The sequence below is a fragment of the Saimiri boliviensis genome, chromosome 5 (assembly GCF_048565385.1).
Source record: "Saimiri boliviensis isolate mSaiBol1 chromosome 5, mSaiBol1.pri, whole genome shotgun sequence".
Taxonomy (NCBI): Eukaryota; Metazoa; Chordata; class Mammalia; order Primates; family Cebidae; genus Saimiri; species Saimiri boliviensis.
The window spans coordinates 71,985,040-72,012,296 of NC_133453.1; the positions used below are offsets into that span (position 1 = coordinate 71,985,040).

The 27,257-nt window shown below is 40.5% G+C and overlaps 1 protein-coding gene across 2 annotated transcripts in view; it reads right to left on the minus strand.

Moving 5' to 3' along the window:
• B3GALT1 (beta-1,3-galactosyltransferase 1) overlaps positions 1-27,257 on the minus strand; it is a 582,223-nt gene that overhangs the window by 33,357 nt on the left and 521,609 nt on the right. For both annotated transcript variants that reach the window (XM_074399545.1, XM_074399546.1), the window contains one exon: positions 16,319-16,440. The gene's annotated coding sequence lies outside the window, so the exon portion shown is untranslated. The remainder of the gene's footprint in view (positions 1-16,318; positions 16,441-27,257) is intronic.

Below are 27,257 nucleotides of genomic sequence, written 5' to 3' on the forward strand. Positions count from 1 at the left end.
AAACTGCATTAGGTGCCAAACTGCCATAGTCATTTGCATAATGTGTAATCTAAGGTGTTGATCATCTCTGATAAACAGGCACGTTCTGTGAGGGGAGGAGAAATTACCCATTGCCCCTGTGCCTGTCCCTTAAGAAACCAATCACACTCCTCTCCATCAACTCTGCAGAGCAGAAACCTTTTTGCTCCATTGAACTTGCTTCCCATTTATTTTTAATAAACTGACTAATGGACCTGGCTCGTTCCCTGCTGACACCTCTAATGCTGCCATGTGTGGCTGTTCCTCCCTCAAAGGAAAGGATCCCATGTTCATGTAATAGATGCGTTTGGGCTGCATTTTTACTTTATGTTGCTTTGTAAATTTAACTACTACACTGCACTGCCCCCCACTTTCCCCAAATAGAACTTTTGAAGATGGTGAAGGAACATGTTTGTTAGAAAAGCCATTTGCTGTTAAAAATCTAACCATTTGATGTTAGTGCAACTGCACAGTAACTTATTTTTAACAGGGCATTTATTGAGGGCGGGTGTTCAGCAATCAATTTTGGTTTTAGAATCTGGACATATATCTGTTTGCCTAGTTATGCAAATGCCTTTGCTTTAATAAGTGAATCCTCATATTTACCTGAAAGTCTTCATATAAACTGCTTGGTGAAATTTATATTTTTAAGTATATAGTGGTTAAAAGTGAGTATCTCATAACTTTGGATTTTGCTGCATTGACTTATTTTGTCCCCATTCCCATTGTACAGTACTGGTGTCATCTAGTACATTTGCTGGGGGATTGACAGTGGGAGGTTTCAACACCTCATCTGCCATGTGTTTATATGGTACTTACAACTAGTGGCAACAATACTACTATTGCTAATAATGTGTAGTACCTTCGTGTCAGAAACTATATTCTGTAATTCTCAAGTTATCATCCTTACTTTTAGAAATAATAAAGCTGAAGCCCAGAGTATTTAGAGACTTCTAATTCCATTTGGTGGAAGCACATGAAATTGCCATTTATGTAGCTTAAAAATGGTTGGAAATTGAGGATATCTCCAGCTGGTCCCTGGCTTGGGTGGATCCTCCCAGAGGTGGCACAATGGAGCGGTCTCCAGGAGAGGGCTCCAGCCGCAGCCCCATGGACCAGCCTTATGCTCCCTCCAAACCCATTGATCAGCCCCCCGCTGCTCATGCAAGGCCATAACAGACTAACAGAAAGTCAAATCAAGAGTGAACTCCCATTCACAATTGCTACGAAGAGAATAAGACACCTAGAAATACAACTAACAAAGGATGTAAAGGACTTCTTCAAGGAGAACTACAAATCACTGCTCAAGGAAATAAGAGAGGACACAAACAGATGGAAAAACATTCCATGTTCATGGTTAGGAAGAATCAATATAATGAAAATGGCCATACTGCCCAAAGTAATTTATAGATTCAATACTATCCCCATCAAGTTACCAATGACCTTCTTCACAGAACTGGAAAAAACCACTTCAAACTTCATATGGAATCAAAAGAGAGCCCGCGTAGCCAAGACAATCCTAAGCAAAAAGAACAATGCCGGAGGCATCACATTACCTGACTTCAAACTATGCTGCAAGGCTACAGTAATAAAAAACATCATGTTACTGGTACCAAAACAGAGATATAGACCAATGGAACAGAACAGAGGCCTCGGAGGCAACGCCACACATCTACAACCATTGGATCTTTGACAAACATGACAACAACAAGCAATGGGGAAAGAATTCCCTGATTAACAAGTGGTGTTGGGAAAACTGGCTAGCCATGTGCAGAAAGCAGAAACTGAACCCCTTCCTGATACCTTACACTAAAATTAACTCCAGATGGATTAAAGACTTAACCATAAGACCGAACACCATAAAAACCCTAGAAGAAAATCTAGGCAAAACCATTCAGGATATAGGTGTAGGCAAGGACTTTATGACCAAAACACCAAAAGCACTGACATCAAAAGTAAAAATAGACAAATGGGACCTAATTAAACTCCAGAGCTTCTGCACAGCAAAAGAAACAGTCATTAGAGTGAACCGGCAACCAATAGACTACGAAAAAATTTTTTGCAATCTACCCATCTGACAAAGGGCTAATATCCAGAATCTACAAAGAACTAAAACAGATTTACAAGAAAAAAACCAAACCCATTCAAAAGTGGGCAAAGGATATGAACAGATACATTTCAAAAGAAGACATATATGAGGCCAACAAACATATGAGAAAATGCTCATCATCACTGATCATTAGAGAAATACAAATCAAAATCACACTGAGATACAATCTCATGCCAGTTAGAATGGTGATCATTAAAAAATTGGGAGACAACAGATGCTGGAGAGGATGTGGAAAAATAGGAGCACTTGTACACTGTTGGTGGGAGTGTAAGTTCAAATATTGTGGAAGACAGTGTGGTGATTCCTCAAGGATCTAGAAATAGAAATTCCATTTGACCCAGGAATCCTATTACTGGGTATATACCTAAAGGATTATAAATCATTCTATTATAAAGACACATGCACACGTATGTTCACTGTGGCACTGTTTACAATAGCAAAGACTTGGAACCAACACAAATGCCCATCGATGATAGACTGGACAAGGAAAATGTGTCACGTATACACCATGGAATACTATGTAGCCATAAAAACTGATGAGTTCATGTCCTTTGTAGGGATATGGATGAATCTGGAAACCATCATTCTCAGCAAACTGACATAAGAACAGAAAATCAAACACTGTATGTTCTCACTCATAGGCAGGTGCTGAACAATGAGAACACATGGACACAGGGAGGGGAGCATCACACACTGGAGTCTGTTGTGGGGGATGGGGAGGGATAGTGTGGAGTAAGGAGGTTGGGAGGGATAACATGGGGAGAAAGGCCAGATATACGTGACGGGGGGATGGAGGCAACAAACCACCTTACCATGTATATACCTATGCAACAACCCTGCATGATCTGCACATGTACCCCAAAACCTAAAGTATGATAAAAGGAAAAAAAGGTTGAAAATCAGCAGCTCTCTATGGCCCAATCCACTAGCTCTTCAGGAGAGCCAGGATTCAAACCAGAGTCAGCCACGATCTTTAGCCAGCCTTCCTTCCACAGTGCCATGATGCTGCCTTATTTATTTATATTTTGTCTTCTTTCAAGAATCTAGCCTTGGCTGGGCGCGGTGGCTCAAGCCTGTAATCCCAGCACTTTGGGAGGCCGAGGCGGGTGGATCACAAGGTCGAGAGATCGAGACCATCCTGGTCAACATGGTGAAACCCCGTCTCTACTAAAAATACAAAAAATTAGCTGGGCATGGTGGCACGTGCCTGTAATCCCAGCTACTCAGGAGGCTGAGGCAGGAGAATTGCCTGAACCCAGGAGGCGGAGGTTGCGGTGAGCCGAGATCGCGCCATTGCACTCCAGCCTGGGTAACAAGAGCGAAACTCCGTCTCAAAAAAAAAAAAAAAAAAAAAAAAAAAAAAGAATCTAGCCTTGTATACATTGCACACTCACTATAGTATGTGGCTACTACATATCTGCTGACTGGCTTTTTAAAAGGGAGTTTGGAAAGTGCCACAGATTTGTGTTTTATAACCATTTAGTGAAGTATTTGGTCTCAGGTTTTACCACTGTAAATCTAGGTGGTTATAAAGGAATACTAGTTACTATCTTTTGAGTCATTATTTTCTCTCCTCTCTACGTATGTTGCAGTTTTCCAAAGTCCAATAGTTGTCACCGGTGATGGGCTCTTCCTGAGACAGGTAAAATCTTGCATCTCTTATCTCTCTTCCTCATTTATATTTCTGTGTGTTTTCTCCAACCAGTGAGGCTAAAAAATGTCACAGATTTCATGAGATGACTGAGAAAGCACTTAGGAATTCACCTTTAAAGCATCCCTCCCATCTCTTTCTTCCTCTATTCACAACTCCTTTCCACATTCTAATTCCTTCCCGCTGCACCACTTTCTCTCTTCTGGAAATAACAATCTAATTTTTTGGCCATAAGTGTTTACCTAAAATCTTTATTTTGGCCATTTTAAGCACATACCTGACCATTTTGAAAGAACCCAGGTGGTTTTAATATCGAGTATGTCCAAAAGATACAAATTTTGAGAGCAAACCAGTGACTACACAATTTAAAGTGTGATTACATAGTAATTACTCAATTTGTTTGTGAACACTGAACCCTCTCCATGGGTTCCAGACAGATGTCACAGCAGATGTACCTCATATAAAGGGGAATTTCCATTAACTGCAGTCATAGTTGGGCTTATAACTATCGACAGGAGTGCTGAATTAAATTGTTAATAAAGGGCACTGTTGAAAACTATTAGGAAGTATGATTCAGACAGGAGAGGCAAGCAGTTATTAAGCATGGGAAGCTTCCCTTGAAAAAGCGTGTCAAATATACTGCTGACATTTCAAAGAACTGATGAATACTCGGCTTTGGGGTTATGTGACCATTATTGATAGTAATAACTGGATTTTGTAGAGAACTTGCTGGCGTACAAATGTATGTCTACTTACACCATGATTATTACCAGAATCCAGGAAATAGAGACAAATGTCCGGAAGCTCAGAGGCTCACTCATGTTTTTATAACTGGTGTGCAGTAGAGTCCAAACCCTTAGCAAGGCTGCCTTGACATTCAAGCCACTTTTCTCAGCATCACATCATGCTCTATCTTCCTGGGAACAGTTTAGTCAGCCAATCAATTAGACTGTGCATGTGTTTTTAATGAAACTGACCTGTTGCCTTCTTAATTTAAAATCAAAGTGATTGAATCAGCTGTTTGTGAAAACAGGAAGTGCTTGCTTATTTTTACATCAGACTTTTGGTTTTGGAGGTATATATTTTCAAATGGCTGAAGTTTGAAATCAATTCTTTGTGCAACAGAGGAAACAGCTAGACGTGCAGCAGTCTTCTCAACTGAATTCATACACATCCAGGATAATCAGCACTGATAGCATCATCTTCAAATAGGCAGCACATGGGCCTGTATTGATACTGATGTTCAAAACTGTGGACAAGTTTGAAGTAAATTAATGTACGAACTTTTCAGGTGAAATGCTAAAAGCATTTCACTGAAGGCTGGGAAACATTTGTACATCTGCTTGGTTTTCTAACCAAACTTTTTTTTTTTTTTTAAAGCATGAACGAATCCCTGCCCCATCCTGTTTCCACTGAATGTCTTTCCTCATCCAAATGGCAACAGCATGTTTGCCACACAGCCTGCCCACTACCGACCCCTGCACCCAGGTCTGCAAAAAAGACCTGGCCTTAGTGAGGTTTGTCATTCAGGAAGCTGCTCAAGTGTTGAGGGCTACAGGGAATTCACTTCTGCTCAGTCCTTGACATTTCCCTGACATGTGACTTCCAGACTCTGGTGTGACTGGTGAGAATGACAGAGAGAAATGATCCAGTGATCTGTCAACAGGACTTCCAAACAAATGTCAATACTTGGCTAGGAAAAACTGCTTTTTATCTTTCTGTGTGGTTCTTCTTCATAAAGAACATCCATGCTTTCTAGACATTTCTTTTGCCTTTTCCTCTCCTCCCAAGAGACTCTGTGGTTACTTGTAGTCAGTCCCTTCTCCTGGCCTTTCCATTTTCTCCTCAGAAGGACCACCACTTCATTCATTTACCCAGGTGGGCTTTGCACCCCTCCTTGGAGCACTCACCCTCCTAGGGCTTCTTTTTCTCACAGAACTTCCCGTCCCATTCCCTGGCACGTCACAGAAGACAGTTCTCCCAGATCGTCTCAGCCTGCCCCCCAAGGAAGCCATAGCTCACATCTCAGCCAAGGGGAGGGGTAGAGATGATGCCAGTGTAGAAGGATATGAACAAAGAAGGAGGGAAGGAAAGGCATCAACTGAGACTTTTCAAGAGTGGGGAAAAGAGAAATGAGAGGCCTCTGGAGCCTGAAAAAGGAAACTCATAAGTGGGGCAAGACTTGGCTCCTTTTTCTGTCCTCCTTATTTATCATACTTTAGATATCTATTTTTATTAGAAATGATTTCCAAAAAATGTCTGACATAGTGAGTAGGACATTATAGAAAATCAGTAAAAGAGAGTTATTAATGTATTGTTTTTTAAGACCCAAGTGGCTCAAATCAGTATAGGACAATTCGGTTCAAACCAAGAAGCAAAAAGCTAGTTTTGATAAAAGCAAGATCGTACTTTTGGTAAAAGCCTCTCTCTGTTATAGTTCACAGATTGTGGCATCAGTTGTGAGGGATATCCTGACAACTTATGATGATAGTCACCAAGTGCTGAAATGAGTATGATTATTTTGGAAACAGGACAGTGTTAATGTAAAGGCCTGCATTTCAGTCCCATACACATATTACTCCTGAAAATGCTCTACAACCTTTATAGGCCCCTCTTCCCTAATCTGCAAAATGAAGACCCTACAGAACAATGACACAGGGTTGGCTGTTCCTAGCTCAAATGGGATCATATACGCAAAGCTCATGGCACTGTGCTTTGCACACAGTAAGCACTCAGTAAAGGTTGTCCATTATTAGGACTGTGACTTTTAAAAAGAGAGACATTCAAGTTTGTCTTTGCAAAGATATCAGTTTTATGTATTGGCCTTCTGATGTCCTTTCCTAAGAGACAAAGAAAGGGACATGGTTTAAGCATGCCTGTTGGGAATGTATGAGCCATAGCCACGAGGAATTAATCTTTTACACAGACTGTAGCAGGAAAAATCAGAAACCAGGCTGGTAGGTTTCCCATCCACTATATGACCTCTGCCAATCATATTCTGACCATGTCACATTCCCACAGAACGTTTTCCGGGAAGTGGTGTTTATTAATTCATTCAGCAGTTCATCACGGGTTAGATTTATTTCCCTGAAGTTTGAGAGCAATTTCGTGCTATTAGGAAAGATACGAGAAGTCATTTGTGGGACGGCAGGTAGACTCAACTGGTGATGGAGGAGTTGTTGATCGTTTGACTTTAGAGGGCATTTTCCAAATTCTGGGACTATATGGTGTATGCTAATCCATTTGACTAACAACGGCAGAGCACGCACTTCTTTTAGGCCCGGGAAGAGGTGCCAGGGAATCAAAGACACATTATACAGCATCCCAGTCTGGTGAGAAACATGAGGCCTTACACACAGCTGAACAAATATTTGTTGAGGTGACTGGAAAATAAACCCTTACTTTATTCTGTGTGCTCTTAGAGAGCTTAGAGCAACCTAACCTAAGAGGGCAGGGGAGGGAGACGAACGCTGTTACTGCGACAGGTTTGTTGCCTGTCTCTGCTGTGCTTCGAGAGCCCTCTGTGCTGACCTTCTAGCAATCTCTCCGTGAAAACCTCTCAGAAATATATGTTACAAAGTCCCAGAAAAGTACACTGGGATGTGGCCAGTCCTAACTCCGACAAACCACTCTTGGTGCCTTTTTACATTTGTAAGCCTAGGAATTGTGTAATGCCCTGGTTTCCATCCCAGTTTGCTCAGCGGCTGAAGCAGAGCTTGCAAAGGACTTTGGATATAGAGCATCCAAGGCCATAAACCAACACGGTGTCAGAAAGTGTGCTCTGAGCAGCAGCCACACGCCGAGAAGGGACTGCCGGAGAGGGAAGGGGTGGGCGTTATTTGCAGAAAACAGGCCTGACTCCCTGCTCCTTAGCTCACTACTGCCTGTAGCAAGAGCTGCTTGGCTTCATCTTGCTCATTCCTTCTCACCTAGGCGTCAGTCTAGACCAAAGTGGTTCCCTAGTTAGGGAGAATTTACGGGGCCCAAGGCCAGTAAACACAGTGGCAAGGATCTTGTCATATTTCCAACTGACCGTGTGCTCAACCTGTAGAAGCTGAGCCAACTGCGTTTTGTTTTGTTCTCTGTGACTAAATAGACCACCTTGTATCTTGCTTACCATAACTCTGGCACCTGTTTTGTTCTTTGTACCCCACCCTTTGGAGCCTTGTTTCTTTAACTGGCAGGTGAATGTGTAAGCACTGACTTGAAGGGCTGTTTTGAGCAATAAATGAAATAGCTTGTGAGGCATGTGGCACAGAGCACACATTGGTGCCACACCATTTCCCTCAAGATGGGCTTTTCCTGACATTCTTCAGCTGAGCGGAGTAGCAGACCCCAACTCTGCATTTGGTTTCCGTATCTTGGCCACATTTCCCGAAGTGATGTGGTGTGAGCCTAGGTCACACAGCGGGGAATGGGTCAGGTCACCTGACTCCCAAATGTGCCATTTGTGCTGGTGTCTGAGTCTTGACCTGTGTACATTCTGTCCCCCTGGTGTTCTTGGAGCCTGGAGTTCTGCCTCTGAACAGGAAGCATGATTGTTTTGCTGTCGAGGACATTTAGTAGAGTACAGTGGGAAAATATGTGATTTATTTACCAATACTGTTATCCTTGGTATCTGATGGGAATTTGTTCCAAGACTCCACCATACCAAAATCAGCAGATGGTTAAGTTCATTATATGATATCATGCGGGATTTGCATATAACCTACACATTCTCCTTCAAGCTTGAAATAATCTCTAGATTACTTATAATACCTAATACAATGTAAATGCTATATAAGTAGTTGCTATGCTGTACTTTTAATTTATATTACCCTTTATTGTTGTAAATTGTTAAGTTTTATTGTTTTTCTTTTGCAAATATTTTGAATCCATGGTTGGTTGAAGCCTCAGATGTGGAACCTGTGGATATAGTGGGCTGATTCATGTATGCCACAGACATCCCTGACTCTCACCCCATCCTTGATTTTCATTCCTTCTTTGAGCCTCATTCAGTACTGGCCATCACCCAATCCCTTACACTCACCTCATTCCTGACAAGGTGTCTCCTAATCAGTTCTTGAGTTTCATCAAGTGTTTAGGCCTCAGAGACCACCTCAGGGGCATAGAGAGCACTAGGCTGCTATGCTAGTGTACAGGGAATTGAGTCTAGCCCTGTGTCTCCTGTGGCCTCCTCTTCTTTAGCTCTAGTTCAGCTGTTTGGGAAGCTGTCCCAAGAGAGATCAGGGACCAAATGACACTGTCCTTCCTCTCACCTCCTCCTCCTTAGGCTCTGGAGACTTGAGGGGAAACCTGGCCAGGTTGAGGCTGGAGAAGAACAAACCATGAGCCCTGGAGGGCAGAGTGGTAGAGAGGACTGAGCACAAGGCTGGGAGTAAAGTGACCTGACCCATTCCCCGCTGTGTGACCTAGGTACACCCCACATCGCTTCGGGAAATGTGGCCGAGATGTAGAAACCAAATGCAGAGTTGGGGTCTACCACTCTGCTCAGCTGATGAATGTCAAGAAAACCCTATCTTGAGGAAAATTGTGTGGCACCAATCTCTACTCTGAATAAAAAGAAATGATGCTGAAATTAAGGCCTTAGCTTATTGGACTAAAAGAGAAGGAATCAGAGGAAAAACATTTGTAAAATTTGCTTCGAATTTGTCATAGTCTAAGATCTTTATCAGTATTTAATTTAAAACGAAAAATAAAACCACCTGCCAACCTCACAGTGGCTATTGAATTACAAGCTGGGTAAGCTGTCAAACACCCATGCAATGTCTAAAGAGATAGGAGGATGGAGCCAAGGGCCGTGGCACAGACTCCCCAAGAGAAAGTCAGAGAAGCAGACGCACAATCTCAATTTCTCTAATTTCTATAGAAGCTGGAGTCAAGAGTGGTGTGCTTTCTGAACAACTGCCCTGGGTAGGCCAGAGAAAAGGAATAGGTCCCGATCTCAGAGTGATAATGAAAAAGAAGCTCTAAGGGGAAAAGTTATTTTCTCCTCTGAGTCTCACAACGTGGAATTAGTAAGAGAATTGTCTTCTATTGGTAGCCTCTTTATAACACACACGCACACACACACACACACACACACACACACACACACACCCGTACACATATCCTGTTGGTTCTTTTTCTCTGGAGAGCCCTAACATCATCTGCTTTGCTAACAAGTTCCTCAAGGCAAGATCCTAGGCCTTCTTTTCTTCTCACTCTAAGTTTTGCTTGTTTTCTATGCAATTTATTTTTTCTGCCCAGGGCCTCATTTACCATCTGCACATGAATAACCCTTAAGTTTATATTTTAGCTCAGAGATCTCTCTCTTTATGGATCTCCAGACCCATGCATCTACTTGTGTACCTGGATATCTGAAGGACATTTGAATGAATGCAACACATGCAAAGGTACATTCATGATCCTGCAATCTGGATCCTCTTTCAGGGTTCCCCACCTCTGTAAACTGTCCCTCTCTCTAACCCGAAGACCCAGAGCCATTCCTAACAGCTCCCTCCCTCTTAACTCTGTACTTAATCCATCATCATATCCTGCCAGTGTCCCTCCAGAAATTCCTCTTATATCTCTACTACTCTCCCGCTCCACTATCACCACTCAGGTTTTGGGTATCTCTTATCTTGACTCCTATAGTAACTTTACAAGTTTCAAGTCATAAGTAGCTGCATATTCTCTGTCTCTCCTCTTATCCTCTTTCTTTACACTCCACCTACAATGATCTTTCTAAAAGCTAAATCTGATTCTATCATTCTGTGCCATTACCTGTTGGAAACCATAAATGATTTTCTGTTGTGCTTAGCAAGACAGCTAAGAAATTCTTAGCAAGACAACGTGGTGGTTCCCAAGGCTCTGCATGGTCTTGCCCTGCTGCAGTTTTCCCTTTGCTTTCTGAACTCCAGCTAAACTAGCTTTTTCTTTTAACTCCTGAAAAGTAAGTCCCCATCATGGGTTCTTTGAATATACTGTTTTTACTCTAGTTTTTAAAATTTGGAGTATTCTTCCCAACTTCTCAACTATCATATCAGGAGTCACTTCCAGAAGAATCTTGTGTTCCACACACCCCTTCCTCAGGCTAGTCAAATTTCTTTATTATACAGTCTCATAGTATTTCTCTAAATCAATGCAAATAGCTAAGAATTATCATGTGTTTGCCGAGTTCAAGTGTCAAGCACACTGCTAAATATTTTATAATTGTTATATCTAAATATTATCTAATTAAAAATTAGAGAAATAGGCAACATTATCATTCTTATTTTCTAAGAGAGGAATCGGAGAACCTGGGTGATACGCTGAGAGCATATTCAGCTGTGTGATGAGTTGAGTGGATACTTGGCTCTCCCCCTGGCCTGTGTACTTGGAATGAGCTGGGGCCACTGTTAATGGATCAGCACTGTTAGAGGACTGCCTGGTATGTAGAATGTCTTGCATATGTACTTGTTGATTGAAATAATGAATATTTGAATGAGAAATGAACCAGGGCATTTTTAACATGAAAACTAACTGGGTATTCCTTTTGTTCTCTATACCAAATTAGTCACCTGTGAGATTGGTTACAAAATTCCAGACAGCTGCCTGCAAATGAGAAAATGGCATTCCCAATATTGGAGATGCTTTAGAGTATCCTCCACTCCTCAGTTTAATGACCATCTGCTCTATTTCCAAATGAGGCACCAATTCAGTTTAATTTTATACACAGTTAAGAATGATTTTTTTTTTAGTCCCAGTTCTTTTGGGGCTTCTAAAATAGAAGGAATCACACACACGCAAGCACACACTTAGAAAGATGCATACTCTCTGGTAGGTCCACACCAGCAGCTGTAACAAATAGGCCCTAAATTCCTAAGCCTTAACACAATTGGTGGTTACTTCTTATTTATGTAACAACCTAATGGAAGCACTGCTGCTTGGCCAGAAAGCTTTTCACCTGGTGATTTGGGAACCCAGGCTTTCTGCACCCCATGGGGCTCCCACGTGGGCGTCTCAGAGTTCCTTTACTGATGGCAGCAAGGCAAAAAGCACAGAGGAGGCATACCTCCTTCCTCAAAACCCTGGCTTCCAAATGAAGCATGTCACTTCTACTCATTTCACATTGCTAGAAATTTATTATGAGGTCATGCCCAACTCTACAGAAGGCTAGGAAATGCTAACTATATGCCCAGGAAGAAAAAAGAGAAAACACATTTGAATGAATCATCAGCAGTTTCTGTTCCACCCCTGTCCTCATAGTACAAGGCAGAGAGATGCTGTAAGATTAGTAAAAAGTGCCCTCGGGTATGAGAAGAAGGAGCTTAATTTTCACAGTGGACCTCTGGAAGGTCGTGTGAAGGAGTGAATTTTGACTGGGACTTGAAGAATAAGCAAGTTCTTGATAGGAAGAGACAGCAGCAGGCATAACTGAGATGAAGATCGGTGTCAAGAGAGATGAGGTCTGAAGGCAGGTGGGAGTGAGAGGGTGGGGAGATACGGATGCCTGTGCCTTGGTCTTTGTATAGGCAACTCAAAGTCCACAGTAAACATTATTTTAATCTCTTTTTCTTGGTTTTCCCATGCTCCTTCTTTAAGTAATTAAATAACAAACAGAATTCTACCCTCCACCATGAGTATCTTGGTCCCTAATGTGAAGATATGAAATAATTAGAGGGTGTACTGTGTACAAACCTTAATGTCATGGAAACTTCTATTTTCAAGACTGTGCTAATTACACAGGATGAGGCGGAACAAAGGGAAGATGACCAATTAGCAGAGCACAGCTTATTATAACCAGCTCTCTTTAGAGCCTCTTCTGAACCTAGATATGTAATAAATCAATATGTAGTAGTGGCCTAGCATTTAGTTTTTAGAGAACTCTAAATTTTGGAAATGCGGGATTTGGAATGTGAGATTTGGCCATTTGGAATTTGATGGTGGGGATGGTACAGGAGACTTTTACATCCTGGTCTTCATAACAAAGAGGAAAAAGCAGGGCCTTTAGAGGGACAAGACCGCTTCTTTGGTCTGCCACTCATTGGCTAGGCAATCATAACCTCTCTGAGCTGCTTCCTCCACTGTGTGGGGATAGGGGATAATAATGCATATGAAAGCACCTAGCGCTAAGCCTAAACTATATTAAGGACACAATTTTAAATTTAGATCCATTTCCTTTCCCCTTTCATTTGCTTTCCATATCTTAGTGGCTTAAGGCAATTAAAGTCTGTTGTTAAGTCCATCGGTGGCGGGGGTGGGGCTCTGTTCTTTGCAGTCACACAGACTCCAGGCTGAAGGAGAAACCACATCTGGAGCCACATCACAGTCAGAATGTCACAGGGAAGGGGAGCTAGGGAGTCTTGCAACAGCAATTAAATGCTCCCGCATGGAAGTCCTACAGATCCTTTCCACTCACAACTCATTGGTCATTCCACAATTCTTTAGTGAGATTTCATTCATCTCAAATAAAAATCCTTCGGACTTTAAGAACTGTACAAGAATGACTGTAACAACAGATGGATGTACTTTCTCTAAAGCAACCAAACTTCAATAAAGGCAGTTGTAATATCAGGGGCTCTATCTGAGCAGTGTCAAGGATAAAAAAGTACCTTCCCAGGCTGGGTGCAGTGGCTCACGTCTGTAATCCAGAACTTTGGGAGGTCGAGTTGGGTGGATCACCTGAGGTCAGGAGTTCAAGACCAGCCTGACCAATGTGGTGAAACCCCATCTCTACTAAAAATAGAAAAATTAGCTGGGCGTGATGGCACATGCTGTAATTCCAGCTACTTGAGAGGCTGAGGCAGGAGAATCACTTGAACCTGGGAGGCGGATGTTGCAGTGAGCAGTGATGCCACTGCACTTCAGCCTGGGTGACGAGAGTGAAACTCTGTCTCAAAAAAAAAAAAAAAAGTACCTTCCTTATCAAAACTCATGAGGACTGCCTCAGCTTTTCTTTTTTTCCAAATAAGATAAATTGCAGAGCATGCAACTTGCTTTCTACTACAGGGTTTTGCTTTGTTTGCAAACAAGCTCTTAAGTGCAAAAGACTTAAACATCCAAGGGCCTATGATGAGGCCCATATAAGTTGGGCTTTTCCCTAGATTCTGTTGCCAGAATATTAGAAATTGATATGAAAGGCTGAGAGCTTAAAAATGGCACAGTATTATATATGATTCAATTGCAAAGTGCTGTGTGCTGCCCATTCCAAGCCTTAGCTATGAATGGCCTATATGACCAAGTGCATCTCAGTATTGACTGAAAGGATAGAGGCTCTTAGCTCTTGGGAAAGCATTAGGATTGCATTATCATATCAATTGCCCACATGCAAAGTTCTTGATAAAAACTATCATAATCCAGAGGCAGAGATCAAATATGAGAGTTTGATTTGTGTAAACAAATCAAAAGCATTTACAGTCAAGCTACTTATCTGTCTTAAAGCATTGCCAGGAGTATAAACATCAGAACAGCCTAACAGGCAGACAGCCTGTAGTACAAAGAGAACTTTTAATGTGCTATGTTTTCTTGCTTTGCTATAATCAAGCTATATTGGCTATCTTTCAATTTTACAAACCAGCCAAACTTAACACCTTTTTTCTTAAAGCTTCTATAAATCATCCTCTGCCTCGTCACAGATCCCTCTTATAATAGGATAGTCTCAGTTGTGCTGCAATAACAAATAGCTTTCCATATCTTAGTGGCTTAAGACAATTAAAGTTTGTTGTTTGCTCAGGCTCCAGGTCCAGGTCCACTGTGGGGCCATTGGGGGGCTCTGTTCTTTGCAGTCACAAAGGCTCCAGGCTGAAGGAGACACCACATCTGGAGTTACATCACCAGTCAGAACACCACAGGGAAACAGAGCTAGGGAATCTTGCAAGAGCAATTAAATGCTCCAGCATGGAAGTCCCACAGATGCTTTCCACTCACAACTCACTGGTCATCCCACATCCCATGGTCCCAGGCTATCTGGTCCTCTCATGTGCCTGGAAGGGAAGGAGCACGGGGAAAGCTCTCTTGACTCTCATACCTCCCCTCACTATCCTTTCTAAAGTAGGTTCCACTTCTTCACTGCCTGAGCACCCTGTTTGTTTTCTTCATAGTGCTTATTATGATTTGTAATTGTGTTATTTTTTATTTTCTGTTTTGTCTGTAGTCTTTTTCCTCCATTGGACGCTAAGATCCCTAAGAGGAAGGATTATTTATACCAGCAGGCTGATTCCATAAAGCTGTTCTCCAAAGTACCCAACCAGACTCAGATATTTAAAATAGTCTATTTTTATCTTGAACTTGGAGAATCCTTATGGCTATAATCTCATGTCTCTTAGTCTGTGTCCACCCATTTAGGCTGTGTGTGGACCCTGCTCCCTTGCTCCTCATCAGAGGGTCCTCTTGCTACTCACTGTCAAGGGTTGAAACACAGACCAACTGCACGTTCCCTCCAGTGCTGTCAGCAAGCAGAGGGAAGAAAACTATCAACTGAAGCCTTACAGGAATCTCACAACGGCTGTGAAAACCAACATACCCAGTGCAATTACTACACATTCTGTAAATGAGGACCAGGAGAGAGGAATTTGGTGAACTGGAGTTTTATTGAATTTGCGTTTGGCGAATCAGCTCACAGGGAATTGTCTCAGAGCTACCCGCCACCTTCCACTAACAATTGTATTTCAGGCTAATTCTGCTTGGCATTTTCAAGACATTCTGAAATAACTGTCGCTTTCATGGACATGAAAATTGTAGTTTAGAAAGGTTAAGTAAGTGGCCCACAGTCACAGAGGCTATGATGGGAAAGACAGAAGTGTCACCCAGGTGACCTCTTGCCAGCATGGTGCTTCTTCCCCTGAATCACAGTCTGGATAGGCTGCAATCATTTTTATTCATTTAACATGCCATTTAGGGCAAAAGTGTATAGAGGAATATTCTGAGTATTTATCTTGCTTTTTATCACTTTAAATAAAAACATTTTAACAATTATTCACTATTTTAGCGAATCTCAATAACTGTACCATCATTTTCTATACAAAATCCTCCATTGTCAACTGAAATAAGAAATGATTGAAGTACAATTGCCTGTGTGATGAGCTTATTTCGGCAAGGAAGATTCAAGAATCAATTAGTGATGGCCCTGGAGAAATGGATTTTAAATGGGAATTGTCTTAGGTCACCTAAAGCATATCTTTAGTTCCCTAATAGTTCATCTTAAAAGAAGCCACCACTAAAATCAGTCGAAGGTTTCATAGACACCTGTAAATACACAATTTTTAAAAAGACACTTTTTTTTTTCAAACTGTGAGTTTTTTTCTCCTGTATCTTTCAGAAAAAAAAAAAGACTTTTTCCTGTACATCTGCACATGTATCCCAGAACTTAAAATGAAATTAAATAAAAATTTTTCAAAAGAAGGCTTTTACGGCAAGGATATTTTGCATACTATAGCAGGTAAACATTAATAAAGAAAAAAACTTAGACCTTTCTCTCTGCTCATTAGTCCATAGATGCTGATTTCTGACTTTGCAGAGTTGCTGTTATTTTTCCTTGATGCAGGACTTCATAACTGAGAAATATGTTTCTCTCTTACCTGTTGGCTCACGTGTGCTGTGTTTTCCTTCTTTTTACTAAAAGTACAGGAAATCAAGCATGGTCTCAATCTGTCTGAGGAGGAGATTCAAGATGCCCGTGCCAGGAGCAAACTGCATAGCCCTAAGTGGACAACAAGAAGAGAGAAAAATTTAGAAATAATGGAAATTAATTGGGTTCAGAGAAATGAAAACAGAACTGCCACTTTAAAAAAAGCTCTCTAAGTACGATACAATACAAAGAACGGCATGTGGGTAGGCATTGAATAGAGGTGGACTGAAAGAAACAAGAATGAATAAATTAACCTCATTTAGGGTTTGAACTGGTATTAGGATTAGAAACTCAGATGCCTTGAAGCCCGTGCAGGTGGTATCAATGAGTGAGCAGACAGGGTGTGAGATAAGAAGGACTGGTAGGCACTGTGGTGAGCTAGTGAGCCCATGCTCCATCGGAAGGGGCAGCTACTGCTCAGGTCGAGTTGATGATTTTACTGATGCCACAAAGATAAACAGGCCCAATGATGTCACAACCTCCAATTTTTAGGGAAAAACAAAAGTACAGATTTTTAAATGTTAATCTCTTAGTTTTGTACTTTAGGATCTAATTTTTAACACAAAACTTTAGACAGGTCAAACAAGGCTAAAACCAAAGCCCACGTGAGGGGTCAGGATTGGCTCATGGTGACCAGCTTTTATCTAAGGTCTACTGCAACATCTTAACTTTTCAAGTGATTTAAAAAAAAAAAAAGGTTCAGAGGGCTGAAGCTGCCATGGGCAAAGACATTTGGTTCATTCGTGACACAGCTGGGATTTTAGGCAGGCATACCTTCTCTTTCAGTGAAGACATTTCACTGTCACTTATGACCACTCTGCCACTGGCTGAATCTGATCAGACCCGTTTTAATAAGAGGATGGAAGCCAACTAGACCTGCCTTCTATTGATCGGAACCCCAGCATCTACGAGAAGCTGATCCAGTTCTGTGCCATTGACGAGCTTGGCACCAACTATCCAAAGGATATGTTTGATCCCCATGGCTGGTCTGAGGACTCATACTATGAGGCATTAGCCAAGGCCCAGAAGATCGAGATGGACAAATTGGAAAAGGCCAAAAAGGAGTGAACAAAAATTGAATTTGTGACAGGCACCAAGAAAGGCACCACAACCAATGCCACGGCCACCACCACTACCACCGCCAGCACAGCTGTTGTAGATGCTCAAAAGAGAAAGAGCAAGTGGGACTCAGCTATCCCAGTGACAACGATAGCCCAGCCCACCATCCTCACCACCACGGCCACCCTGCCAGCTGTTGTCACAGTCACCACCAGCGCCAGCGGCTCCAAGACCACCGTCATCTCTGCTGTGGGCACTATTGTGAAGAAGGCCAAACAGTGACCTGAGGGGCGACCCTAGGACTTGAAAGGACCATGCAGCCCAGTGACCACTGCCCAATGGGAGGTGCCACTTTGTATATTTCAGGACTGGGAACTGCTCCCCAGATGCCACCTGAGAGGAACTTCTTTGTGGCATTCCATCCAGAAGCTATATGTATATAAAACTTTGTAATGAAAGGTAGAATGTTCTATGCTAATTGTCCATATCATGGAATAAGTTCTGGGTAATGGCGAATGACAGAAATGTGATGGGTCCTCATATGAAATAAAACTCTGATCACAGGCATTTTTGTTTGGGATGGTGTTTAAGCAATGTGGCCCCATGTGAAGAATACGGACAGAGGCACAAGTGGGTTCCAGTGGATCCATTCGCTGGTTCCAGTTTCTGTTAAAATGCTCTCTGTTTCCACGATGATCAATGTTGTGTGATGAGTAAGTGTATGCGTTGGGTTTAGAGATTGACCCAGTCACTGACTATACTTAACCTCTCTAGGTCCCATGTACAAAATCGTGATAACAGTGCCTGAATCATAGAGTTGTCATGAGGTTCAAAGGAATGAATACATAGAAAATGCTTAGGATGGTGCTTGCATAGGTAGTCATCAGTGTTAGCTAGTATTTGTAATAACTACCAACATTTACTGAATTTAGTTTAGAAAGGTTACTTATATGCATTATCTGCCATAATATCCTCATTTTAAGAATGGGAAAACATGACTGAGGGAGAGCAAGTCTATTGCTCAATGTCATGCTGGGATTAGTGGAGCCAGTGTTTGAACGTAGATCAACTCAGCCTAGCTAGTAGCTTAACCTACCTCTCCAGTGCCTTGTCATTTGTTTAACCGAAGACACACTTTAGAACTTTAAAGGAAAGCAAGTCATATTTGGTCAAACACCAATTGCTTATCAAGTCAAATACCAAAGCAAAAGAGTCCCAAAGCAAACAATCTGAAGCACTGCAACACTGAGGAATCTTTTGCCTAATGTAAAAAATGTCTTATTCCAGTAATGGGAGTATACTATATAACTAAGCATAAGATGGGAGAGCATGTAGTCAGTTTTTAGTCTGCATTGAACCCTCATTCTGCTCTTCGAAGTGTTAGATCTCTTACTAGATTATTTGCTTAATACTGAGAAAATAACGGAGGTAGCTTTTAAGGATTTAAATGAGTATTAAATGTTGACATTGGAAAAACAGCACCTGGAAGATTTTACTCTAGCATGTTTTTGAAAAAATTTCCTTGCTTTTGTAGAATTGACTAGGTAAAGAGTAGAATAAAACATAAACATTATTAAAATATATGAAGGATTAATATGAAGTGTCTTCTATAAAACATTATTATTAGTATTTTAATTGCATTTTAGGTTTTGGGGTACATGTGAATAACATGCAAGATTGTTGCATAGGTACACACATGGCAGTGTGATTTGCTGCCTTCCTCCCCATCACCTGTATCTGGCATTTATCCCCATGCTATCTCTCCTCAACTCCCCACCCCCCACTGTCCCTTCCCTATTTCCCCCTGACAGACCCCAGTCTGTGATGCTCCCCTCCCTGTTGCCATGTGTTCTCATTGTCCAACACCCATCTGTGAGTGAGAACATGCGGTGTTTGATTTTCTGTTCTTGTGTCAGTTTGCTGAGAATGATGGTTTCCAGGTTCATCCATGTCCCTACAAAGACACGAACTCATCGTTTTTGATGGCTGCATAATATTCCATGGTGTACATGTGCCACATTTTCCCAGTCCAGTTTATCATTGATGAGCATTTGGGTCAGTTCCAGGTCTTTGCTATTGTAAATAGTGCTGTAGTGAACATTCGTGTGCATGTGTCCTTATAGAACAATTTATAATCCTTTGAATATATACCCAGTAATGGGATTGCTGGATCAAATGGAATTTCTATTTGTAGGTATTGACAGAACGTATCTCAAAATAATAAAATCTATGTATGACAAACCAACGGCCAATATCATGCTGAATGGGCAAAAACTGAAAGCATTCCCTTTGAAATCTGGCATGAGACAAGGATGCTTTCATCACTCCTATTCAATGCAGTATTGGAAGTTCTAGCCAGAGCAATCAGGCAAGAAACAGAAATAAAGGGTATTCAAATAGGAAAGGAGGAAGTCAAATTGTCTCTATTTGCAGACGACATGATTGTATATCCAGAAGACCCAATCATCTTGGCCCAAAATCTCCTGAAACTGATAAGCAACTTCAGCAAAGTCTCAGGATACAAAATCAATGTGCAAAAATCACAAGCATTCCTATACACCAATAACAGACTTAAAGAGAGCCAAACCAAGAATGAACTGCCATTCACAACTGCTACCAAGAGAATAAAATACCTAGGAATACAACTAACAAGGGACATAAAGGAACTCTTTAAGGAGAACTACAATCCACTGCTCAACAAAATAAGAGAGGACACAAACAGATGGAGAAACATTCCATGTTCATGGTTAGGAAGAATCAACGTCGTGAAAATGGCCATACTGCCCAAAGTAATTTACAGATTCAATGCTATCCCCATCAAGCTACCAATGACCTTCTTCACAGAACTGGAAAAAAACACCTTAAATTTCATATGGAACCAAAAGAGAGCCCACATAGCCAAGTCAATTCTAAGCAAAAAGAACAAAGCTGGAGGCATCACACTACCTGACTTCAAACTATACTACAAGGCTACAGTAATCAAAACAGCATAGTACTGGTACCAAAACAGACATATAGACCAATGGAACAGAACAGAGGCCTCAGAGGCAGCACAACACATCTACAACCATCTGATCTTTGACAAACCTGACAAAAATAAGCAGTGGGGAAAGGATTCCCTGTTTAAGAAATGGTGTTGGGAAAACTGGCTAGCCATGTGCAGAAAGCAGAAACTGGACCACTTCCTGACACCTTACACTAAAATTAACTCCACATGGATTAAAGACTTAAACATGAGACCTAACACCATAAAAACCCTAGAAGAAAATCTAGGCAAAACCATTCAGGACATAGGCGTAGGCAAGGACTTCATGACCAAAACACCAAAAGCACTGACATCAAAAGTCAAAATAGATAAATGGGACCTAATCAAACTCCACAGCTTCTGCACAGCAAAAGAAATAGTCATTAGAGTGAATCGGCAACCAATAGAATGGGAAAAAATTTTTGCAGTCTACCCATCTGACAAAGGGCTGATATCTAGAATCTGCAAAGAACTAAAAGAGATTTACAAGAAAAAAACAAGCCCATTCAAAAGTGGTCAAAGGATCTGAACAGACACTTTACAAAAGAAGACATACATGAGGCCAACAAACATGAAAAAATGTTCATCATCACTGGTCACTAGAAAAATGCAAATCAAAACTACATTGAGATATCATCTCATGCCAGTTAGAATAGCGATCATTAAAAAATCTGGAGACAACAGATGCTGGAGAGGATGTGGAGAAATAGGAACACTTTTACACTGTTGGTGGGAGTGTAAATTAGTTCAACCATTGTGAAAGACAGTGTGGCGATTCCTCAAGGACCTAGAAATATAAAACATTATTGAATGAAGAAAAGGGAAGCAAGGAATAAAAGGAATGAGAAGTTGCTGAATGCTGCCATGGGACAGACCCTATCCTAGGTATTATTATATTCATCATAGCATTCACTGAGTGAAAAATAACCAAACAAGGACCACAAAAAGGTGTGGAAAATGTGTATATGGCTAACTCAGTTTTCCACGGGCAGATGTACGTTTGAAACTTAAATCTTACTCAGATATAACTTTTATCTTGAATATCCATTCTATTTGGTTCTGGGATTTTTTTCTTTTCGTACATTAAAAAATAATTTTACCAAAGCAAAGGCAGGAAAGGATGTGTCCTTTAAACCAAAATACTTAATTGCTGTCAATGCAGGAAAATATTAACTAGAAAACATACAGATGCAAATGTTCTCTGCTTTAGAATGAACTGAACATTATCCTAAGAGATAATGACATATATTCACAGCAATAATATAGAAAAGGGAACATATTGTACAAGAAAAGGTGAAGAATACGAGCTGCTTTCTTTAGTCTGATTTCTAAAGTGTAATTTTAGTATTTAAGTTAGAGACATTGCAACTTTCCAGAATATAAAATGTATCGACATTCAAATGTTGGTTTTAGAATACAAAATAATCTTTCACAGCATTATCTACTCTTTTGGATAATTGCCATTATTGCTATTTCTCCATGGGCAGATAATTGAAAACTGACTATATAAATTGTTGTATTTTTCTGGGGAAAAAGCTCTGACTCAACACTTGTCACCCACATTTTAATCTAGTTTACAATTTTACCAGGTCTAAAAATTATAGCTATTCTAGAACATTATTCCATTAGATTTCATTAATATTACCCCTTCTTTTTAGCTTCATGCGGCAAAAAGGAATTTTGCCAGTGCTGTTTGTGGCTGAGAAATCCCTGCCTTCTGTGTACTGACTTATGAGTGTTAGCTGTGGGAGAATTTAGTGACATAAAAGGATAAACAAGACAGTAATAGTATTTGGACTTGAGATTTAGTCTTCCCAGTCTTGCTGCAGCCCTCTGAGGCAACAAAGGACTTTGCACCGTGAATCTCTAATGTCAGCATCTGGGTACATTTGATTCTGGTTTGTGTGTGGTCTGTTAGAGATAAAGGACTTAAATAAAGACCCACAGAACAAAACACAAAGCACTACTGAGTTGCCCATTTATTAACTTATCAAGGTAATGACTCATTAGGGAAACAGGTGGGGTCCATAGTTGATCTAATTCATTAATGAATTTAGGAGAGAGAACAGAGGACTTTCCCTCTCTCTGTTTCAATGATCATGAACTTAACTTTCAATTTCTCTTCATTGTAGGTGGGGTTGCTTTGGGACTCAGATTCTTATGCAGGAAGTTTATTGTAGCATGTTCTTAGGAACAACACCTGTTCCTCTTGTGAGAGGAGAAAGAAGAAGGTAAAGGCAGAGTTTGGACTTTAATGCAGTCACAGCAGAGACCTGAGCTGACCCTGCAGGGAGCTCTGGAGCTGGAATGACTCTGCAGAGTCCAGCAGGCGCCAGGCAGTTTGCATGGGCTTGGGCAGAGCTGGTGGTGCACACTTCTTTCCAACTTCTCATTCAATGACCTCATGTTGATATCTTGAAACTGGTGGCACATACATTTATAACATAGAAATAGGCAAACGGTAGAAATCAGGGGTTCTCCCACTTCCCTTGTCTAGAAAACTCGTTTGCCAGAAAACCCACAGTGAAGAAAGATTCCTTCCATATCTCTGTGCCCAAATTCTTTCAATAAATTCTTAATTGTTAGTGGTACTACACTAGAGGGAATTCTACATGATAATCCTAAGTCTTGTATTGTTATAGTTTCTCTAGGCCAAGTCTCCACTGTTCTACCAAGTATTATTCTAATCTCAGGATTTGTATCCCTGCCATGCTATCAGTGATCTTTTTACTGCCTTTCTGAAAGAGGCAACTAAGCTTCCATGGAAATGGAATCGTCTCTTTAAGATACAACTCGGTGGCTCAAGCCTGTAATCCCAGCACTTTGGGAGGCTGAGGCGGGTGGATCACGAGGTCAAGAGATCGAGACCATCCCGGTCAACATAGTGAAACCCCATCTCTACTAAAAATACAAAAAATTAGCCGGGCATGGTGGCGCGTGCCTGTAATCCCAGCTACTCAGGAGGCTGAGGCAGGAGAATTGCCTGAACCCAGGAGGCGGAGGTTGCGGTGAGCCGAGATCGCGCCATTGTACTCCAGCCTGGGTAACAAGAGCAAAACTCTGTCTCAAAAAAAAAAAAAAAAAAAAGATACAACTTAATGATATGACCTCCAAAGCCTAAGTGACAGAGTTACCAAAGAAGTATTTAGTAAGTACTAGTAATGATCAAACAATACCCAGAATAAAGTACTTAGAAAGAAGAAACAAACCCAGCTGAAATGATTACTGAATTGATTTTGTTTAAATGTATTTCTACGCCTTTACTTGTAAACATGGTCATTCACACTAATAAAGTAGAATAACAATAATTATGCCATGTATTTGTTTAATAAAGTCATAAAATATTTTTAGAGCCAGTTTAGGGTGCCGAAAGTAGGAGAGGATTTTAAATGCATTAGCCAAAAATTTAGCCAAATAATTTCACTTAAAATCATTCCAGCTATTTTTAAAGTTAATTTTAAACTTAGTTCATACTAAGAAGGATATTGCCGTATACAATTCAATATCCAATTGCTGTACGCAAATATCATTATCTTTAGGAAACCTAGAGAGTTGGTAGAGGAGAGTTAACCATTAGCTTGGGTAGCAGAAATATTTAAGGGTACTATTCTAAACAAAACTGCACATGTATCAAAGTTCTTTCTTCTTCTGAGCTCTTTATAGAAAAAGGCAACTAAAGGAAGACCCAAGATTTGACAGACAGACACAGAGTATACAGAATTTCTTCTCAGCTTTGCACCTTACACCCTATACTCATATGTACTCTTGGCAATGTAGTAACTGCAAAACGTCAGTTAAGCAATCAATTTATGAAAAAAAAAGGCATAAAATGGGGAGGAAGTTGTTCTGATTTTATATAAGGCTAGAATGTGGAAACTTGGTAAGACAAGTATGCATGATTCTTAAATTTAGTGATTAACAAGTGACTCAATATTGACTATATATGTTGTAACAGCTATCATATTTCTATAACAAGCATCAGAGAAGACAGAAGGTGAGGTCTCCAAGAAGTATTTTTCCATGACATAAAATCATTGGGAACAAACTATCTTATACATCAGAACTCAGCACAGAGTCTATTTCAATTATCTTCTTAAATGAATTGATGCGATATAGCTAGGGCCACACTTGGATTCTGTAATCAGTCTCTTACTTCCTTTCCTGTTATATTTATTGTTTCAATCAACAAAACTGGGTTATTTTCTGTACTGTCATATTCTATTAGGGGCTAGGGATACAGAGAAACTTGTATCTTTCTGGAGACAGATGTCATCCAGATAATAAATTATAGTAATGGAGATAGTGAAAAACAGAGGAGGGACTCTGAACTGTGTGGTGTGTGTGTGTGTATGTCTTGGTGTGTGATTAAATGCATTTTTCTCTTGAATGAGGTATTCACAATAGTGATAATTGAGAGCAAAGCTTTTCTTTTTTGTACTGCAAAATATGAATCCAGTTACTGTTTCTGCTAATCAAACAGGGGATATTGAGAGGACAAAGGAATATAGCATGGAGCCCTAAAAATAATCTGGACTATTTTTCTTGTTTTTAAACTGAAGTACGTTTGAGCCAGTCTTTCGACAATTCAGCCACATTTTTATTTTCCTTAAACATGCAATTCACATGTTAGGTCCTGAGGACCAAAAGAGAAATGGAGAAAATCCACATTGTTTTCAAAGTGTTACTAAGCAATAAATTCCAAATATCTGATATATCAGGAGCCTTTTAAAATTTTGATGTAATTTTATAATACTATTCAGGAATATAAATGTTCTAATTTATGTCCACCTATAAAGTTTTAGCCGAGATAAACAAGTTGTTTCACAAATAATTTTGGTAGAATGTGCATTTACCTTTATAACAAACAAACACAGAACAATGGGATAGATCCTTGTTCATGTCTGGCTGTCAAACATCTTAGCTATAGCTGTAGCTCTCTGCCTTTACAGATGGCAGAAACTAGTTATTAAAATTAAGCCAATTCCAGGGCATATGTACAAAGGAATTTTGCAAAGTTTATATATTGACTGAGTCTACTTCTACCTAGCTGGATTTCTCAGGTCATGCTCAGTATATCTTGCAAACACTGTTATAAGAAACCATGCCTTTATAAGCTCATGGAATTTTGAACATGACTTCCGATTTTAATGCACTCTCTGCAGCCACTTAGCTCCAATGAGAAATGACATTGACCATGTGTCTGCAGTTGTTTTGCTTTTGCTTATTTTTTATAGGCATTTTGTTCTAGATCAGTCTTTTTTAGAAATAGATATTATATCTGTTGGTAGGGACAACTGGTGGGAGAATAGACCAGCTTCTGTACACATGTATCACCACTACTGAAAAACAGCAAAGCAAAACCAACAGCTTAATGATGGTGCCCTATAGACAGTTGAAACAGCTCCTCGTGTAAAGGATGGCATCTTGACCTGATAAGTACCTGGAAAACAATCCTCCTCCTGACTTAAGTGGTTCTCCATTATACCCAGGAACATTTGGTGCAGATGCTGGCAGCTGTATTGACCAGAGAGGCATAACAGAGAACCTGTAGCAGTCCCCAGAAGGTAGAAGATCGGGAGGTGGGGCTTACAAAGAAGCATGCCTTGCCCTTAATCAATCATACTGGATGGGGATTGCTTTTGCAAACATCAATGAGATCAATGAGATCTTGGATGAGAATTGATCAAGATCAGGGAGACTTGCTGAAGTTATACATGGCAAGCAATAGGCCTAGTACAACAGCCTTTCCTCTGAAGCATAAATTTCTTTTCTCAGAATAGCTTTTTATTGATGAGCACTTGAAAGTAACAAAAAATGCACACCTGTTATTTCCAAATTGGACACATTTTCCTCATTAGACCTTCCAAAGAAAAAGGGAGTAGAATCTGCCCCTGTGAAGTGTTCCCATGCCTTGGCTAAGTTGTGAGATAAATCGTTTGGAAATGCCATGAGTAGACAGTGAAATGGTCAGAATTCACGCTCAAAAACACAAGTCATTTGATTGGAAAGCAAAGATAGGCAAAGCCTGTAGACTTAAGATCCCAGAAGAACTAGATCTGAGCATCTAGAAACAGGTTTATAAAAGAAGGCTTACCATTTTCATGATGATTATGCTACATGAATGTAATTTTATACCTATTCAGTACTTTAATTAATCCTGCGTTTTTCCGCAGATTTTTGGATCTAAAGTCTCTTCTTTGCTAAGTGTCTAGGATGCCACTTTTTGCTACCTCCACAGCAATATATTACCTGGACAGCTTGCCACTCTTTGTTGCCTTGAACTTCTCTGATGTTTAGGCAGCCCATTCTGGCACTAAGAACACAGTGAACGAGCTACATCCTCCTGCGTTCTTCTATTACTACTTTTACCTGATTTCTTTCCAAGAGGAAGCTGTACATTTTAACAGGACAGATAAAAGGAAAAGCAACGATTTTTCTGCCAAGATAAGAATCGACAACTTTGGGCAATATGTGCAGTTTTTCTGGAGTTCTATTAAAAATTATCTGATAAGCTGCCTTTGGGTCTTCGTGTTGTTTTCTTTGTGTGGGGAAAGCAGTGGGATCTATGAGGCTTAGCAAGCTTAGCTGGATGTTAAACTCTAGGTGGTAAACAATGACATACATACTTTGTAGTACACAGATGGCTGGAATGGTCAATGCTGGAATTGAAATTTACATTAAGATTCCTGGTTCTGCCTAGATTCATTAAACTTAGCACAACAGTAACCCCAAAGATATGGTACCTTAAGCAGTCAATCTGTTCCTTTTCTTGGTCTGGCTCTAAATACCAATCTGTTCACTTTTC